At 41.8% G+C, this 16,341-nt stretch overlaps 1 long non-coding RNA gene across 1 annotated transcript; it reads left to right on the plus strand.

Moving 5' to 3' along the window:
* The first annotated feature begins 704 nt into the window (after positions 1-704).
* Positions 705-3,321, plus strand: LOC120438532. Its single transcript, XR_005611983.1, has 3 exons — positions 705-761; positions 841-942; positions 3,265-3,321. It is a non-coding gene; the product is annotated as an uncharacterized LOC120438532 (long non-coding RNA).
* The last annotated feature ends 13,020 nt before the right edge of the window (positions 3,322-16,341 follow it).

Raw genomic sequence — 16,341 nt, forward strand, 5'->3', positions numbered from 1 at the left:
GAGTTTCTGTGTTTTGGTGAAATTTTCTATTATGGTTTATGTTCTGGTTCATTTACAGACTTAGTTATGCTGTTTTCAGTTTCTTATGTTTCTTTTTTAGTTCCTTGATTATTAGATTCCCCCGTGTCTGTGTTTATGTCCTGTGTGTTTAAGCCCTCTGTTGTTTCCTTCTGTCCACTGTTGTGTTCATCCTTGTTTCTAAAGGCTGTGTTATTCTTTGTGTGTTTCTCTGTGAGTTTAGTTTAGTATTACTTTTTCCATTCAGCAAATAAAGCTGTGTTTTATTAAGTTAACGTCCCACCCATGAGTCTGCATTTGGGTCCTATCCTGCCTGCATTACACAACCAGTTCATGACAAGAACGTTTTTCTAGTTTCCAAAACAGTGAATCTGTGTGCAGTTCTCTCAAACTCAAAGTGTGTCAGTGAATGCATCGTGTGTGCTTCAGGCTTCATCTAGTGGACTGATAGTAGAGCAGCTGATGGCAGCTTCCTCTGCCTCACACTGCTGTCTGACTGCATTCAGCTGACACTGAGATGAAGCAGGAAAGAAGCAGCTGATATTTGGACAGCACACATGATGGAAAGGAGGATTTCAGTCGATGTGCACATGAATGATTTGTGTTTCCTCTGCAGGTGAAGGTAGAAAGTGTGTGTGAGCTGATGTGAGCAGCATGGATCAGTGTGAGGACAGAGAGGAGGGAGTCCCTCCCTCTAAAAGCACTCTGTGTGGGGAACATGAGAGCCAGACCAAAGCTCAGAGGTGAGATGACCATCTCTAACTGTCCATGACTCTTCTCCATGTCACAGCTCAGCACTCACTGCTCCATCATTATTCACAGGAACCAGCCTGGACCTCCACCCAGCTCTGTGTCCTGTAAGAGTGACTGGTCTGCTGGTCGCCTCATTGATTGTAAAGTCCAGCCTGTGTCTGCTGCAGAGAGGTGAGCTGTTAGTAACATGAAATCTTTGATTAAACTGCTTGATGTTGTTGGATATAAACTGCAGTGCAAATACATCATTCCTTCAGTCCCATTTAAACTGTCTTTTAAAACAAGCTTTTGGTTTTTAAACAACTGAAAATCCACTTCAGCAAACAGGAAGTGATCAGAGCGTCCGTCCACTTCCTGTCAGGCCTTGCAAACATTTCATATTGAAGAAAAGTAGTTGATATCTCACATTTTTACTCCACCACATTCAACCATTTTGACATTTTAGGCCACAGCATGAAACTCTTGTCACATGACTCCTGTTATGTTATAGAGTCATGTGACCACCAGGGAGTGATTTGTATGGATGAAACACATTCAAATCAATCTGATTCATCAATGGAAACATTTTTGGTGTAAAATGCACCAACACTGAAAACGCTGAAGATAAAAACATAACAGATGAAATATGAACAAATCGAGGCTTTGAATACACGTGTGTGTGTGTGTGTGTGTGTGTGTGTGTGTGTGTGTGTGTGTGTGTGTGTGTGTTTGAGACAAAGAGATAAATGGATTGTGTGTCTGTCCTATTGCTGCACGAGGATTTTATTGTAGATTTTGTGCGTGTACGTTTTTGACCACGAAGGTGTTGAAAGGGCGTAAAACAGTTGGAGGCACAAGAGGAAACACTAGTGCTGTCAGTAGATGAAAAAATGACTCATTAATGACACAATTTTCTGTCATTAATCGTGATTAATCACAATTACTTGATCAATAGCTGCAATTACATGTTTCCAACTTTATATTTAAGCCTGTAACAGACGTTTACACCATATAATGAAGTAAATGCAGAATAAACACAAAGAATGTTAAACGCTTCAATTCAAAGAGAATTTGAATAGTTTTCAGTCTTTAACTCAGCTTCTCTCCTGTAAATACAACTTTGTAACAAACATATATACTAAAAGGTAAGTATGCACTAATATATAATAATATATAATCTATATTACTGCTGTTAATGAACATGTTTAATCAGACTCATCACAGGGTTACTGTGGATTAATTTGGATTAATCACGATTAAATATAATCTTTAATGTAAACTAATCAAATTTCATTTCATGAGCAAACAGACTGGAGAGAAAAGGGCAAATTTACACACTGAACATGTTTATTGAACGTGTAAACATTGATTAACCTCCTGAATGAGCCCCAGGCACAGTCCTGCATGCTAATGATGGCTCTGCTCTGTACACTGTGATTCTGTCAGCCACAAACTCCTCAGCTGATCCTGAATCTGAGCCCATCTGTAAAACAATCATTTCCTTCACAAGTGTGTGGAGGTGGCACTGATCCTGCAGCAGTCTAACACACTCTGTCACTCTTCTTCAAGTCTTTGACACGAGGAACCAAAACTCTGTTATTAACAATATTAACAGGTCTGCAGTTTGTCCACTTGGCAGTTGTGTCATCAGTGCTTTTGCATTATTGTGATATTTTAAGCTGGAAGCTTCGGTGAAAAGAAAATTCCTTCAGTCACAATGTGCAGAATGCTTCATGTTGGTCGGCTGGTCCGTCTTGTTATTTTTTTAACACTCAAACTTTCCATCGAGAGGTCAGTGTGTGTTTATCATCTTCCATATTGAGCTGATTGGTTCAGCTGCCCGTCACTAACAGATGTGCTGCACATCTGCACGTGTGCAAAGGTAACTCTACTCGGACAAACTGCCCGAAGTGCGTTGATAGAAACATTTCAGGGATTTTGAGTCGTTCTGCGCTCCAGATGTGTCGTGTTAAAGATTTTTATCATGTTAATCATGATAACAGATGAACCCCCTCACCCAACCCTACATGTTCATTTTGACAGCACTGGTAAATCCTGTTTAATGTTCTTCTGTCAGATCATTGATTAGACTCGACTCCAAGTACGAGACTCAGAAAACTCAAATGAAAACTCAAATCAAACCAATGAGAAAAGGACTTCTTGTGTTAGAATGAAAACATATGGAAGTCGTCAGGTTTCAAACACTCGATGAATCTACTGCACAGTTACATTCAGGGACCTTTGACCTCCTGAGAGCATTAGTTGATGGTTCATCACAGTTTTACCTTCCAGTGAGTGAATTTATCAGTTTGATGAAGTCTCAAAGTTTCCTCTGAGCTTCTGCAACATCATCACTTCCATCACTGATGAAAGAAAGTTCATAGAAAACAGAAAATATATCTTCACAATCTGAGAGTCTAAAACTTGACAGACTTGATTCAGATGAAGTTATTTGAGCAGAAACTCCTGGATCTTTATCCTGTGTTGATCTAATCCTTCATGGTTCCTCCACAGAGTGGACCAGCAGAGCTCAGAGGTTCCCAGTGCTCAGTCTGCCCAGCAGCATCAAACACAGCTGGACTCCATATTTATGGTCTGTACATGTACAACAACTACTGTTACATCTGTTCTGTCCACAGTCATCTCCATGCTGCTCTTTGGAGACCAGTGTCAGTGTGTCCAACATGGATCTGATGTTTGGCTCCATGATTTCAGTCTGATTGGCTCATTCATAAATATTCTGTTCCAGCTGCTGGAGGACAACATCATCACTTTTGTGAAGAACGAGCTGAAGAAGATCCAGAAGGTTCTGAGTCCAGATTACCCAGAATGCTTAGAGAGTCAGAGGAGCAGCAGCAGAGAGGCATTTGTGAAGATCACAGTGGACTTCCTGAGGAGAATGAAGCAGGAGGAGCTGGCTGACCGTCTGCAGAGCAGTAAGAGGATTTATCTAAAGATTTAAGCTGCTGGATAAATGAACATTTTCCAGAGATGGAAGATGGAGCAACATGTTTTAAAGATTAGTTCTTTTTGGAATTGAGTGTTTATTTTTCTTCTCATTCAGAACTTCAAGCTGCAGTTTGTCAACGTAACCTTAAATCTGCTCTGAAGAAGAAGTTCCAGTGTGTGTTTGAGGGCATCGCTAAAGCAGGAAGCCCAACCCTTCTGAATCAGATCTACACAGAGCTCTACATCACAGAGGGAGGGACTGCAGAGGTCAATGATGAACATGAGGTCAGACAGATTGAAACAGCATCCAGGAAACCAGACAGACCAGAAACAACCATCAGACAAGAAGACATCTTTAAAGCCTCACCTGGAAGAGACGAACCAATCAGAACAGTGCTGACAAAGGGAGTGGCTGGCATTGGGAAAACAGTCTTAACACAGAAATACAGCCTGGACTGGGCTGAAGACAAAGCCAACCAGGACATCCAGTTCATATTTCCATTCACTTTCAGAGAGCTGAATGTGCTGAAAGAGGAAAAGTTCAGCTTGGTGGGACTTGTTCATCACTTCTTTACTGAAACCAAAGAAGCAGGAATCTGCAGCTTTGAAGACTTCCAGGTTGTGTTCATCTTTGATGGTCTGGATGAGTGTCGACTTCCTCTGGACTTCCACAAAACTACAATCCTGACTGACCCTAGAAAGTCCACCTCAGTGGATGTGCTGCTGATAAACCTCATCAGGGGAAACTGCTTCCCTCTGCTCGCCTCTGGATAACCACACGACCTGCAGCAGCCAATCAGATCCCTCCTCAGTGTGTCGACATGGTGACAGAGGTCAGAGGGTTCACTGACCCACAGAAGGAGGAGTACTTCAGGAAGAGATTCAGAGATGAGGAGCGGGCCAGCAGGATCATCTCCCACATCAAGAAAGCTCAAGCCTCCACATCATGTGTCACATCCCAGTCTTCTGCTGGATCACTGCTACAGTTCTGGAGGATGTGCTGGAAACCAGAGAGGAGGACAGCTGCCCAAGACCCTGACTGAGATGTACATCCACTTCCTGGTGGTTCAGGCCAAAGTGAAGAAGGTCAAGTATGATGGAGGAGCTGAGACAGATCCACACTGGAGTCCAGAGAGCAGGAAGATGATGGAGTCTCTGGGAAAACTGGCTTTTGATCAGCTGCAGAAAGGAAACCTGATCTTCTATGAATCAGACCTGACAGAGTGTGGCATCGATATCAGAGCAGCCTCAGTGTACTCAGGAGTGTTCACACAGATCTTTAAAGAGGAGAGAGGACTGTACCAGGACAAGGTGTTCTGCTTCATCCATCTGAGTGTTCAGGAGTTTCTGGCTGCTCTTCATGTCCATCTGACCTTCATCAAGTCTGCACTCAATCTGCTGGAAGAACAACAAACAACGTCCATGTGGTCTAAATTATTTGATAAACTAAAACTTCAATCTCTCCACCAGAGTGCTGTGAACAAGGCCTTACAGAGTCCAAATGGACACCTGGACTTGTTCCTCCGCTTCCTCCTGGGTCTTTCACTGCAGACCAATCAGACTCTCCTACGAGGTCTGCTGACACAGACAGGAAGTAGCTCACTGACCAATCAGGAAACAGTCCAGTACATCAAGAAGAAGCTCAGTGAGAATCTGTCTGCAGAGAAAAGCATCAATCTGTTCCACTGTCTGAATGAACTGAATGATCGTTCTCTACTGGAGGAGATCCAACAGTCCCTGAGATCAGGACGTCTCTCCACAGATAAACTGTCTCCTGCTCAGTGGGCAGCTCTGGTCTTCATCTTACTGTCATCAGAAAAAGATCTGGATGTGTTTGACCTGCAGAAATACTCTGCTTCAGAGGAGGCTCTTCTGAGGCTGCTGCCAGTGGTCAAAGCCTCCAACAAAGCTCTGTGAGTACATTTGTACTCATGTCTTTACTTTAACATCCAACTGTGTCAGTAATTTATTTCACCAGGCTTTCTTTGTATGAATTTGTATCCTAAAGTTTTGGGATTTCTCCAATACAACTGTAACCTCTTTGACGCCTCCAGAACTCGGTGCACTCGAGACGCTGAATCCACCATAAACTCTGACATCACTGCTGCTGTTATGTTATCAGTCTTTGTTTAAACACTTAGGCTGCATGTGCCTGATGTTGTGATACTTTATATTCACATGCATGCTCCTAGATACATTTCTACTGCAGGTCTATTTTTAGTCACAAATGTTGGTGAAACACTTGCTTTTACATGCATGGTGGGTCCTGCATTAAAGCATTTGAATTACTCAGTGAATGATGGCAGCCAGAGAAACATCCTTAGTTCCACTTTAATCTCTGCTTCGGTCCTCCACAGTGTGTTTGTTGTTTCTTTGTTGTTGTTGGCCTGCTCTCTCCTCTCACTCCAGTCTGGTTGCAGCAGATGTTTGTCCCTCCCTGAACCTGCAGACTTGGGTGCAGCACCTCAGTTCATCTTCAGTCTGAAACCAGCTGTTTTATCCCCTCAAGCACACCTTCCCTGGTCATCTCTGCTGTGGTTGCTATAAAATTTAATATTGATTTAAAAAAAAGAACAAACTAAAGTCAGACTTGATGCCATTTATTGGCAGCATGGTGCCTGTTTGATGATAAACTGCAGCACAGTCTAAAGCAAACCTTCTGACTTTATTGACTTTATGCATGTATATGTTCTTCCTGTTCACCTTGGACACACAACAGCTCTGTTTGTTGTGATTGGATCTAGAACAATTCAGATCAGCCAACATATCCTAATCTAGATGATTTTTAAGGTGGTATCTGGGAGGAAAAGTTAAAAATCAGCTTGGATGGCCTGTACTGTATGATGGCCTTGGTTGCACCACATTGACAGCCATGCAGGGTGGTTCACTCCTTGGGCAAGAAGACCGAGGAGTGAGCCACCCTTGGTCAAAGCTTGGTCATTCAAGCTCACTGTTGTCCCCTTGTTGGTTGATGATAGTATTTTTTTACCTGACTTATAGTCATCATTGTCTTCAAATGAACTCACACACTGCTGACTGCTGTAGCTTACCTGGCTGAGCAGGTGACCCATGTACTGAAGGTTAGAGTCGTGACTCCAGGGCCTGGTTTGAGTCTGCCCAAGACCATTTCCTGTGTGTTATTCTCCTCACTTCCTGTCTTCTCTGTCCTATACAGTGAAGACAAAAGGCCTCAAGTTGTGAAAACTCTTCCCCTTCATCATCTTCCATCTCTGTCATCTAAAATCACCAGTATTCTCTGAGTAGAGAATCTTTTCACAATCTTGACTGATAAGGATCCAAGTGGGTAAAGTTAGTTATTTGTTGTGTTCCTATTTGCAGCTGGGACAGATTGTGAAAAACTCTCTGCTGCCAAAATTACATCCAGTCTAGAAGAAAAACATTGAGTGAAGTGTTTGTTTCATCATCCTTCACAGCTCATCCACCAGGTGTCACAAACTGCAGCAGAGCAGTACAAAGCATGTCATACTGGAACTGCAACAACCAGAGTTTTACCTACCTTTGGTGTTTCTTGACAGCATGAGCGTAATATTTACTGAACAGAGTCGTCTTCTGTAATCTTTTCAGATTCAGAACACTGTATTTATTTTCAAGGGGCAATTAGGATCCTGACCTTGCCAACCGTACATACAATACACAAACATCACATTGGGGAGACAGGTCAGGCCAGGTAGCTGGCCGGTCAGCCGCTAGAGCAGCGACACAGAACCGAACAGCGGAAAATGCACAACATCAGGAAAGATGAGGAGAAAAAAGAACTCCGCCCAGACTGAGCTCCAACAGGGAGATCAGTTTGAGAACAGAAAAAAATGACCTTAGCACAGAGCACATGAAAACTCTTAATACGCCGTAGAAACACATGACATGGTGTCGTGGAATCAACTTTGTGAATTTGCGGTCATTAATTTGGGCTTCACAGACAACTTCTGCCCAGACTCCAGTTCCACTGAGGATGGCTTTAATAAATGCCCGGTCCATAGCAAGTAAAACGTTTGTCATAAACGATTTCTTTTCTTCAAATGGTTTGGATCTCCTTTTTGTGACTGAGACATGGATGAAAATTGGTGAGTCTAGCTTCATTTCTGAACTATTGCCCTCCGACTGCTCATTTTTAAATGCTCCAAGGATATCGGGTAGAGGAGGAGGAATATTGACAGTTTTTAAAAATAACTTTAATTGCAAGCAGCTCCATGTACCGGTTCCCCCCTCCAGTTTTGAACTTTTGATGTTTGAACTGGGACGTCATCAACCGGTTTTGTGTGCGGTAATCTACCGACCACCGAAGTTTAACAAAGACTTTTTAAATGACTTTTCATGTTTCTTGGCTGACATTGTGCCTAAATATGATCGGATTTTAATAGTTGGTGATTTTAATATTCATGTCTGTTGCTCTGATGGACTGCTTGCTCAGGAGTTTTTAAATCTTATTCAGTCTTTTAACTTTGTACAGTCTGTACAAGGCCCTACACACCAGCAGGGGCACACTCTTGACCTGGTGTTATCGTGCGGTTTATCTGTTTTTAATTTGGAAATTGGGGACTCCGTGTTTTCTGATCACAAACCTGTTTTATTTGACATTTCTCTTGTGCATGAGTTTAAAGCTCGCGCTCCACCCAGGCGCTGTCGAATCTTTAATTCTTCCACTGCTGCGCTCTTCTCCTCAACTTTCATAGAAAAAAATGCTTTTATTGACCCTGAAATTAGTTTAGGACTTAGTCCGGATGAGCTGCTTTTGCAGTTCCAAGAAACCTGTACTGAGACCCTAAACATTATGGCCCCATTAAAAACCAGGCGCCCTAAACGTATTCCCCAGCCCTGGTTAAATGAAGCCACCCGAGCGGTCAGGCGTCAATGCAGGAGAGCAGAGTGAAAGTGGAAGAAGAACAAATTGCAGGTTTCTTTTGAAATGTTAAAGGACTGTTGGAAATGCTATCAAAATACAGTGAAAAATGAGAAAAATAGCCATTTTTCTCAGGTGATTGCATCAAATTGTCATAATCCCCGCGCACTTTATAAGACCATCAGTTCTATTTTAAATGTGCCCCAGTCTGCCACCCTGGAAGGCTCTGCTAACAGATGTAATCAGTTTCTTTCCTTTTTTGTAAACAAGGTTAAATCCATCAGGTCAGCAATAGCACCTCCTACATATGACCCATCCACGTTTAGTCCCTGTTCAGCTGCCTTATACCAGTTTGAACCATCTCAATTACACTTCTTAACGAGATGGTTAGACAAATTAAACCCTCTGGTTCTCCCGTGGATGTGATCCCTGCATGGCTCTTTAAAGAGGTTTTCCCTTCAATTGGAACCTCAGTCCTTGCTATTATAAATAGCAGTATTACTTCCAGTGTGGTTCCTGATGGTTTTAAACATGCAATTGTTAGCCCTTTATTAAAAAAACCTGGCCTTGACCCTTTGGTTTGCTCAAATTTTAGACCTATCTCAAGGCTCCCATTCCTTTCAAAGTTATTGGAAAAAATTGTTTTTACCCAATTGAATGCGTTTTTGGATGCTAATGGCATCATGGAACTTTTTCAGTCTGGTTTTAAACATCTACACTCAACTGAAACAGCACTTTTACGTGTTTTTAACGATATCTTTTTAGCTACTGATTGTGGAAGTCCTGTGATCCTTGTGCTTTTAGATCTTACTGCAGCGTTTGACACTGTTGACCACAATATTCTTATCTCTCGTTTGGAACACCTGGTTGGCATCAAAGGTGCAGCACTGGATTGGCTTCGCTCATATTTGAGTCTCAGAACGTTTAGTGTTAAAGTTGAAAATTTTGAGTCCACCTCAGCCCCCCTTTCTTGTGGGGTGCCCCAGGGCTCAATCCTTGACCCTCTTCTTTTTTCATTATACCTGCTCCCTTTGGGGTCTATTTATAGAAAACATGGAATATCCTTTCACTGTTACGCAGACGACTGCCAAATTTATTTGCCTTTAGCACCAAATGGCCCAGGCTCCATCCAAATCCTTTTAAACTGCCTCGAAGATGTCAAAGCTTGGATGGCTCTGAACTTTCTGAGTTTCAATGAGAGTAAAACGGAGGTGATTGTATTTAGACCTAATAATATTTCATGCAACCCGGTCGTAAATTGTGGTTGGCTAGGGTCTTATATCAAGCAGCATGTGACAAACTTGGGAGTCATTATGGACTCAGATTTTAAATTGAACAAACATATTAATTCGGTGTTGCAAAAAAGCTTTTTCCAGCTGAGGCAAATAGCAAAGCTGAAGCCAGTTTTGTCAAGACGTGACATGGAGAAGGTAATACATGCCTTTATTTCAACACGGCTTGACTATTGCAATGCACTTTATGTTGGAGTCAGCCAAGGGTCTCTTGCTCGTCTTTAGCTCGTTCAAAATGCTGCTGCCCGCCTCTTAACTGGTACCCACAAGCATGAACATGTAACACCTATCCTGTCTTCTCTTCACTGGCTTCCTGTTCATCAACGAATTAATTTCAAAGTCCTAACACTGGTTTATAAATGCCTTAATGGTCTTGCTCCCCCATACCTTTCCGAGTTACTTCAGCCTTATATTCCTTCACCGACCCTCAGATCAGCTGACCAGCTGCTGTTGGTTGTCCCAAAATCAAGGCTCAAATGCAGAGGAGAGCGAGCCTTTTCAGTTATGGCCCCAAAACTTTGGAATATGCTGCCTTTAAATATTAGACAGGCATCTTCGTTTCCTGTTTTTAAAACGCTTTTGAAAACACACCTTTTTTCGATAGCGTTCAGACTGGCGTGAGTTGATATTTGTATATGTTGTGTTGACATTGATAGTTTATGTGTTTTATTATGTTTTATGTAAGTGTCAGTGGTTTTATCTTGTGTCTTACACTGTGTTTTTGTACAGCACTTTGGGCAAACCTTTTGTTTTTAAATGTGCTATATAAATAAATTGGATTTGGATTTGGATTTGGACAAGCAACAGGGATGAGTAACAGGTGAGAGACAGCCGGTGTAGACAGCGCATCTGGGCCTGAAGCATTTGCGCTGGTCCCCTCGACCCACCGTCTGCACCGGGAGGGGATAAGCATGCTTAGGGTGGAAGGAACAGTCTAAACACCGTCTGTTATCAGGGTGAGATTTGTTATGTTCAGCTCCAGCCTTGAGACCACAGCTGGCGCCGGTATGTTAGCCGCATGAAATGATGGTGGTTTTCTTTGGTGCCAACAACTGCATGTCAATTTCACAGCTGATGTAACAGTCCGTCACTCGTCTCTCGATCTCCCGTTGGAGAGCCACGAGCTTCTCCGAGAGGTTATCAGTTTAGCGCTCAAAGAGCAAAGTCTGAGAACTCACGACCGCCATGAGCTTCTTCAAGATCTTATCCGTGCTGCGTTCAATGAGCCCATTTTGAGAAGTCACGACCCGTCCCATTGTTTCAGTCACAGCGGGCCGCCTTGTGGGGTTTTGAACAGCTGATTCTGCTTTCTTTAATCTTCAATAAGCCAGGGCCAAGCCAGCTCAGATCAGCAAGAACCCTTTGCTGCTGGGAATGTCCGTGCTGCTATATTTCAGTATCAGGCTCTAAATGTACAAATGGATCTGAGAAGATCTCCAATCATGTTTCTACTAGATTTACAGTTTGTTTTCATGTCTTCTGACTCAGAAGGTGGAGCAGGTGGAGCTTACAAGGAGGAAGTGCTGATATAGAAGAAGAGTTGTGTTTTAATGAAGCTATTTAGTTAACCAATAATTGTATTGCATGCTGGCATTAAAAAATGTTTCATTTGACTGATTTAATTAATTTGTTTGTTTGTTTTCTTCCAGACTGAGTGGCTGTAACCTCTCAGAGAGAAGCTGTGATGCTCTGTCCTCAGTTCTCAACTCCCAGTCCTCTAGTCTGAAAGAGCTGGACCTGAGTAACAATGACCTGCAGGATTCAGGAGTGAAGCTTCTGTCTGCTGCACTGCAGAGTCCACATTGTACACTGGAAACTCTCAGGTCAGGATCCAAACATTCCCACTGCTGATCATTAAATGATATTATTGTATAAACAACCAAGCTTTATAGAATTAGCAGGTGAACTTTTCTTTATCTTTGGATTGCTTAGGAGATTCTTAATTACTGTCTGAAGATTTCTTACAGTCACATATTTTGTTTTAATGGTAAAACAGAATTATTGTTCAGTTCAATGAGCAGGTAGCTGTGAGATTCATAATAATGAGGTATATTTGTATTAAAGATGACTAAACTTGAACAGTAGCTGTGTGAGTTACTTTGTTTACCCATGTGTGCTGATGTTGTGAGTAATTTAAAGCTGAAGTAAACTTGTAATGAGTTTAATAGAGTTTCTGAAGTAAGTGTACTTGGAGATATTTATGTGTTTACTAAAGTCCAGCAGCAGGAGGCTGTGTGCAGCATAGAGGAACTCAGACCTCAGCTTTGTCTCCTGGTTTCTGTTGCTGCTGTTACAGTTTCCCCTCATTGTTCCCTTCAACAGTCTCCTCACTGTAACAAATCAAAGTGTTACTGTATAGATTCACGTCTGAATGTTGCCATGTGCTATTAAAACTAAAAGCGATGTTTCATACACCCACGTGGTTCAGTCACACAGTAACTGATGGTAAATAATGTTTGTGTTGAGCACATCGTACAGGTCAGCTGCTCCACACAGATCTCAGGTTTACATGCTGGAACAGTTTGTGATCATGAAGGATAAACTTCCTCTTTGTTTCATACAGATGTGACATGAACAATAACACGTTCATGAAATCCTGTTAGGAACACAAACACTATTGTAGCTGGAGAATATATTTGAATGTAGGATAATGTAGGGGATCATCAACAACAGTAATAACTAACCACCACCTCACCATTTGGGTTGGTAGCTGCATGTTGATTGATGAAGTCATTTTCTTCTTCCTCCATTTCTACCTTATTACCATCAGATTAAAAGCTGCACAGAGACAGGCACTGGACATGTTTAGCCTAGCTTAGCACAAGGACTGGACATGGGGGAAACGGCTCTCATCACTGGATCGAAACATGAAAACAAATCTGAAGTAAAGTTTTGTTGAGGTGAACTGTGGTGGTGCCCAATGTTCCCTCTAAGCTGCGCGCACTGCTGGCATGGTCTCTGCGCACAGAAAATCTGCGTTGTGCACAAAAAAAAATCAAATCTCAATTGAAAAAAAGTGTGGACTTTATACCAGTTTTTAAATTTTGTTGATCGGCCGTAAAACCAGAGTTATGATAAAATATCTGCAATGTTTGGTTTTCTTCCTGAATACTATCGTTGTTTATAACAACGATAGTATTCAGTATTTATTGCAACAAACTTTGTTTTTTGCAAAACTCAGTAACTTTTTTGATGAAGTAACTATATAATTAATTGCCCAACATTGGTCATTATTTACTGTATTTTGCAGACAGAGTTACAGACTCTCTCCCAGACCACAGACTCACAATACAAGTCAGAGCTTTATAAAAATAGAAGAAAGAAAGTTGTGTTCAAGTTATTTTTACTTCCAATAGTGTTAACATCCTACACAGGTCATGAACAAGGTTGTTTTTAATTTTCATTGTAAGTGGGCTAAAACAGTTAATTAAAAGTAGTCTAACATAAATGCTGTAATTTGATTACTTTAATAAACATGTAACTTGGATGGATTAGACGCTGGCGTGACCACAGTGCACACGTCTGCTGTTGCTCACAGTGGTCCAAGGGACGCTCAGGGAGTTTGTGTGTTCGCTCAGACACATGAAACATTAGAGGGAACATTGGTGGTGACTGGCAGGGAAAAGGGGAATGATAAGACTCACTGTAAATATAATTATGTATGTATTGAAAAAGGAAGAACTAAAATGTTCCAGCTGAAAAAATGAAATCAGTTTCAGTTTATGAGCTCTGTTTGTTTTCTTTACAGTTCCAACCTTTTATATTGAAATGAGCTGCTCATCCCTGTTTAGATGACCTGCGTAAAACAATACAGAGCACATTGGGCTGAATATGGAAGCATCACAGTACAGCTTCACTAAAGTCTCTGATATGAGATGAGAAATGAAGCAGCCAGAGCTTTTTCCTGAGTGGAAATCCACTGTGACTGTGAGCTGCTGCTACAGCCTCCAGATTAGCCAGCAGCTCATCCTGCTCAACATTTTCTCACCAACTTTAATGGAAGTGTGATGTTTTCAGCTGGAGTGATGGTCAGGGTGGCCTCCCTCTCCTCTTCTTCTCCTCTTCCTCTTTCATTTGTAAAGCCACTTCTGCTGCTTTCATTCATTTGGAAGTCCTGTAGCTGAGTTTGGGAGAGACTAACAGCCTCGGCAGCAGAGGGGAGAAAGGCTGTAACACCACCACTTTACTCTCTTCTACCTGTCACATCATTTTATCAGGAAACAAATATGTTTTTACTATGTTTGTCTTGAAGATGTAAGAAGATCACATGGTGCTTTTTATTATTGTGTTGGTTTGTTTCCTGTCTCTTGGATGGAGCCCAGCTGTGCGTGGCCCCTGGGCCTGTGGTCAGAGTGTGTGCTGGATAATCCGCCCAGGATGAGGCCAAACTGACATGGGATGAAATGTCTGTCACATAATTGAGCTTAGTGTAGTTTCATTTCTGCACAATTTAAAAACAACCAAAACTTTGTTCTGTCTTTTCTATGTTATACTGTAGACTTTCTTTGATACTGTGTCCAAAAGGAGCAGCTTTTACTTTGAAGGGGAGCCGTCTCTGTTTCCTCTTCAGGTTGGATGATGGAAGCAAATGAGTGTGTGATGTTCTTTCAGTGTTGCACTTTGTAGACGCTCCCTGAGCACTGGTCTCACAGCCAGCTGCACATAGAGACCAGTGTTGTTAGTCCAGGTCAGAAGATGACTTGTTGGAATGAAAATGAGCTTGTAGTTTGTCTGCTTTAATCATGTGACTGGAAAAAGGTGTTGGACTTCAAATATGTCCATTTCTTTCACACTTCACCTTTAAAAGTGAAGCCATGTGGTTCCTGGCAGGAAAAACACGACTTTTTCAAGTCTTTGTCCTGTTTTTATGATAAATGTACGACTTTAATGTGAAACATTCAGAGTTTTTTCTCTTGTTGTGTTTGTTTGAAGCTGCTTCCTGTTGGCTTCAGCTGTTTGGAGTTTCCATTTTCTAAACTTCTACATTCTGAACCTTCTTCAGCTCTGAACAGATGATGAAACACTGAATGATTTCAAGCACTTTGTCTAATAAACTTACATCTTTCATTCTTTATACAGATTGATGGACTGTGATTTGTCAAAGATCAGCTGTGATTATCTGGCAGCAGCACTGAAGTCCAACCCCTCCCATCTGAGAGAGCTGGACCTGAGTAACAACAACAAGCTGCAGGATTCAGGAGTGAAGCATCTGTGTGGTTTCCTGGAGAGTCCAGGATGTGGACTTGAAGCTCTGAGGTCAGTCAGCATGTTTTAGTTGTGCTGAGGTGAATATGATGTGAAAGTTGTGCTGACACTAAACTGCAGACATCAGGCTGATATTATACTGACATTCAAGCGACTGCTGAATGTTACAGGTGTTACAGCAGTGATACATCTCCTGTTGTCAGGCCTGCAGGTATCAGGCTGTTGTTCTCCTTTATCTCATAGTGGACATAAATTATTTTTTGGAGTGACACAAATAATTTGTGTTGCATCAGATTTGATGCAGAACAGCCGATTGTTCTGTAAATAGTTTAAAATGTTTATTTAAAAAAACGCCTTGGCTGCTGTTGTGTTCAAAAATTGGAGAAAGGAGTACGGAGGGCTCACAAGCAAAATAACAACTCTGGTCCAGAGGATGTGATCAAAACGAAGATTTATTGATTACACGTGTGGAGTCCGAAGCTGGGCAAAGTCAGCAATCGAACTGAACTTGCAACAATTAGACAACGGTCTTATAGGGTAGGACAACAAAGCATACGTCACTCCAAAACCACAAATGTTCTGTAACATAGTTTTAAAAGGAACATTGTCTTCGGTCGGTGCTTCCCTCAGCTCGTCTTAAATGTCGCCGCCCCTTATCTTCCCTCATCAGGTGTACTTCCTGTAAGCATCTAACAATATGCCGACAGAACTTGCACTTACAGCAAAAATACATCTTAACTTTTCACCTACTCAAGTCAATCTACTATGGTGTGTACGTGTGTGCGTGAGTGTGTGTGTGCCTGGTGTGCAGGCTATGTCTGTGTCATGACCTCTCCTGCACCCTGGCTCACCTCACACCTCTGTCATAGCCAGACATAAGGCCTGAGCTCATACTATGAGTAACTCCTAGACTAAAGGTCACACTCAAATGATGATACTCCAACCATGAAGGGAAACTTACCTAAACTGAACATAAATGAACCTTAAAACTTACTTAAAAGGATATCAGTGATAAATGATACCAACTTAACTCTTAGCTCTAAAGGATATAAGGATATATGGATATAACTCCAGGCATATGTCATGTAAGCAGGTGTGTCGCAATTCCTTTCAGAGCTCCTGTTCTTCTCACCTTGTATTGGCTGATCATAGCGTCTGCCAAGAGTTTCTGACCTTCACTTGACCAGGAGCCACAGCTCTTTAATAAGCTCAAATGCAATCATGTATAAAAGATTAAAATCATTTTCATAACACAGGTTTTTCCTTCTCAGATCTGCTAATATGTTT

This window comes from Oreochromis aureus, linkage group 3 (genome assembly GCF_013358895.1).
Source record: "Oreochromis aureus strain Israel breed Guangdong linkage group 3, ZZ_aureus, whole genome shotgun sequence".
NCBI classification, from domain to species: domain Eukaryota; kingdom Metazoa; phylum Chordata; class Actinopteri; order Cichliformes; family Cichlidae; genus Oreochromis; species Oreochromis aureus.